The 4,343-nt window shown below is 39.8% G+C and overlaps 1 pseudogene; it reads right to left on the bottom strand.

Annotated features, from left to right (window-relative positions):
• Positions 1-4,343, bottom strand: part of LOC107095285 — a 44,273-nt pseudogene that overhangs the window by 31,829 nt on the left and 8,101 nt on the right.

Here is a 4,343-nt window from a genome sequence, read left to right as displayed (position 1 = left end):
ATAGCTTTTTTTTTTTAATTCATCCATCAAAAGAGTCTTTGTTGTTCATTAGTAAAACTTTGGTTTAATTATAGCAAAACACTCACAGAGGCATTTCTTTCAGGACTCAAATTCTTCTATCCACTATGTAGAATGGGCGGGATGGTAAGAACGGTAAAAGGTTTCTTCATAAAAACCACCGCCAGTTGCCATGCCAACTGGTTATTACAAGTAGAGTTTAATAAACTGTAGAGTGAGAATGAGATTGAAACAAAGCCTCCAGGAAGATTGCTGAAATTCATTGGATCATGAAGACTTTACAATTCCAGGAGAATTTAAAGGAAAATCTGATTGATTCACCCAGTAAACAAAAAAAAAAAACCTGTTGTCATCAATTTAGTCAGTTACATAATTGACCACATCAATGAACAAAGAAGTTATCAAATGTCTTCCATGTTCCTCTCAGCCCATAAACAAAAAACATGAGATCTAGGATCTAAGCATGTGAAATGGACCAGAAACTGTGTCGACAACAGGGGTTCCTATAACTGTGCTACTATTACAACTATTTATCAACATTTATTTCAAATGAAAGAAAATTAAAAGGTGAATTTTTTTTAAAGAATGTTAGACTGAGTTTGATTTTCATTAATGAAAGATGATTTTAAAGCAGTAATGATAAAATGTTAACCAAGTTTGGAGGCCTAAAAGACAGCAAGTAAATGTTGGTCTGAGATGGTGATTTATAAGACAGGAGCAGGGACACGAACCCAGCAGACACTTTATTAAAGTCCTGCTCATAAAAGGCTCTAATTTATAGAGCAGGATCAGGGCAATGCCAACGCCTGTCGTAAATAAAGCCTTGATCTCTGTCCTGGTATTGATTAGGAACCTCCTTTTCACTACTGTCTATTTTATGGTATCTTATCCCTGATTAGCACGTATTGGTGTGGCTCTCTGTAGACAAAACAACGGCCTTCCTCACCAGACAGTCTCTCTGTAGAGTTTTAACCATGGCGTTGTAGGTGTCCTGGTCCAGCATCAGTCCATCTGGCATGTCCTGCATGAAGTCCAGGTCTTTGAACGTGGGTCTGGCCTTCTCCCTCTCCTTTTTGGACGCTCGTCTTTTGTAGGTGGAACCCTTCAGGTCATATTTGAGGTGCATGCGGACCACGCGGGGCAGGACGTTGTTCATGACAACGACACGGATGTTCTTCCCGCCCGATTGGACGCAGTAGAGCCCGAAAAACTTGGGCAGCAGCGTACGAGGGTTCTGATTCAAGTTCTGAAAAAGGACAATCAAACAATGGTTTAAACTTAGTTTTAGAGAGAAAGTAACAAGAATGGATTTGCCACTAGAAACCAGAAGCACACAAATAAAAAAAAACCAGTTTGCTTTAATACATTGTCTATTTGGAGCCATTAGAGCTAAAGGTGTAAAGTTCCTGGAAGAAAAGTTGACATGTTGCTTAAATATTTCATCATTAAAGTAGGTAAGTAAGTAAGTAAGTAAGTAAGTAAGTAAGTAAGGAAGGAAGGAAGGAAGGAAGGAAGGAAGGAAGGAACGAAGGAAGGAAGGAACGAAGAAAGAAAGGATTCAATTCATTAAAAAAGGAAGGAATCAACAAAAAAAGGAAGGATGGAATTAAGGAAGGAAGGAAGAGAGGAAGGAATCATGGGATGAATCAAGGAAGGAAGGAAGGAAGGAAGGAAGGAAGGAAGGAATGAAGGAAGAAGGAACGAAGGAAGGAAGGAAGGATTTAATTAATTAGAAAAGGAAGGAACCAACAAACAAAGTAAGGATGGAATTAAGGAAGGAAGGAAGAGAGGAAGGAATCATGGGATGAATCAAGGAAGGAAGGAAGGAAGGAAGACAGGAAGGAAGGAAGGAATGAAGGAAGGAACGAAAGAAGAAAGGAACGAAGGAAGGAAGGATTCAATTCATTAAAAAAGGAAGGAATCAACAAACAAAGTAAGGATGAAATTAAGGAAGGAAGGAAGAGAGGAAGGAATCATGGGATGAATCAAGGAAGGAATGAACAAAGGAAGGAAGAAAGGAATGAAGGAAGGAACGAAGGAAGGAAGGAAGGATTCAATTCATTATAAAAGGAAGGAATCAACAAATAAAATGAAGGAAGAAAGAGAGGAAGGAATCATGGGATGAATCAAGGAAGGAAGGAAGGAAGCAAGGAAGGAATGCATCAAGAGAGGAATTAAGGAAGGAAGGAATCGAGGAAGGAAGGAAGAAAGAGAGGAAGAAAGGAAGGAAGGAATCAAGAGAGGAAGGAAGGAATCAGGGAGGAAGTAATCATGGGATGAATCAAGGAAGGAAGGAATCAAGAAATGCATCAAGAGAGGAATCAAGGAAGGAATTTGAGTTTTTTGTTCCTTTTATTTCATAAATCCCCCTTTTCTTCCACCGCAGGGCTCTGGTCTCTAATCTATGCTGAATATTTCAGTAAGTCAATCCACTCAAATGAGGTTAGTTGGACCGAGTGCTCAGAGAAAAACCTGCTTTGACCTTGGGAGCTAGGCCAGGTCCGTCCCATTAGAGAAATGAGAGCTGGGAAAGGAAGCGAGAGCACTGCTCCATAAAAAAATGACAAACAGCATCTAGGAGCAGAGACGGAGAACAAAAGGAGGAGCAGAGAGAAGAAAGATTAGGAGCAGCTAAGAAGGCTCAGCGTATGACCTTCATCTGATGGTAGGAACCAGTGGGAGGAAGCAGTGAAAAACAGGGGGAAAAAGCCCTCCTCTGCCCTCAGCAACACACGACCCTTCAGTCAGTGTTAGGAGGGCGGAGTGGTGACAAGCCCACAGCAGAGACACGTGAGGAAGAGGAGAGGAAGAAGAGGGATGGAGAACTGATCCGAAAGGAAAGAACAGCCAGAAATAAAGTGAAAAAACAATAGGGATGTGCAACATACGACAGGAGAGAGAGATATGACTGCTAACTATGAGGAAGGATGAAAGGAGGTTAAATGAAAACAGCAGGGAGGCGCTTCCATCACTGTCATCTGCAGGCTGCCCAGCTCCTCAGCCAATCAGAACACACCTCCAGCTCCACCAATGACTCTGCTCCAGTTTTTCCAGTTTTTCCTGTTGTGAGTGGGTCAATCAGCTGTTTGCTCTCTCCTCAGGATGCCGTCCTTCCTGCCATGTGAGGATGATGGCCTGAGCTCTCATTAAGCCACCTCCTTACAACCTATCAGACCTGTGAAAGTGCTTCAGAGCACAACCCACGTCATGGAAACCTAACCTGCTCAGCTTTCAACACTGGTGAATCAGTTTGCTCTCTTCTAACATTAAACTTTAACATTTCAATAAAATGGAAATGAGTGTGAATAAATAATCTACAATAGATATAGAGATTTTACATACTTTAATCATAATTTATGAAAAAGGCCGTCTCATTTTCAACTGGAAAAAGTTTTATAGGTTAAATAAACATTTTATTACTTTAAGTATAAATCTGCTGTAAGCTTTATCTGCTCTTAATGTTTGCAGATCATTCTGCACATCAAATATGATTTATTTAACAATAGCAAGGCTTTAAAATCTTAGTGCTGCCCCCACTTGTTGCTGCACACTGGCCAAAACAGGTCAACTACACTTTCCTTCACTCAAAGCAGGGGTCTGCAACCTTTACAATCTAAAGAGACCTTGTCATAGTCAGTCCAGCTAATAAAAGTCATTTAGACCTGCAAATATTAAAGGACATTTTCTAAAGATAATGATAACTGATATTCAATATCTACCAAACAAAAAGGTGAATAAATACATTTTCAATTGGTGTCTGAAATTATTGGGGAAAAAAGACTGCAAAAGATAGAAATATCATCTTTGGAAATTCAACATAGTCAATGGAGAAAATGTTAACCAGCTTTTTTTAGTGCATCTAATTTTCCAAAGACTAGTTGGCTCCTCGTCATTGTTCAGCCAAAGTGATGAAGAGCCATTATAGAGTCTAAAGAGCCACGGGAACCATAGTCTAAAATACAGAGGAGCCTACAGTTGACAAACAGCAAGCAGAGCAGCGTTAACATCCAACTGCAGGTTCGCGATTCGACCAGATAGGATAAGCTTTCTTAATCTTTCTCAACTTATTGGGAGCTTCTTCTTATTTTTTTCTGAAGTCAAATAAATCTAAATCATCCCCTCTAAACAGGAATATATTTAAAGAGTTGTGGATTCAATGTAGAATGAATTTTCAAATTTGCAGGATTTGTCCAGACAGCTCAGCTCGCCAACCGGACTTTGCTTTTCCACTCAAGGTGTTGCTGCTTTCATCGTTTTCTGTTTGGTATTTTCCATGTTTTTTTTTTCCTTTACAGAAAATAATGTCAGCAAAGAAGCAAAAAAAG

This window comes from Cyprinodon variegatus, unplaced genomic scaffold (assembly GCF_000732505.1).
Source record: "Cyprinodon variegatus isolate N-32 unplaced genomic scaffold, C_variegatus-1.0 Scaffold535, whole genome shotgun sequence".
Classification (NCBI taxonomy): domain Eukaryota; kingdom Metazoa; phylum Chordata; class Actinopteri; order Cyprinodontiformes; family Cyprinodontidae; genus Cyprinodon; species Cyprinodon variegatus.
This window is presented reverse-complemented; position numbering and strand designations above follow the sequence as displayed.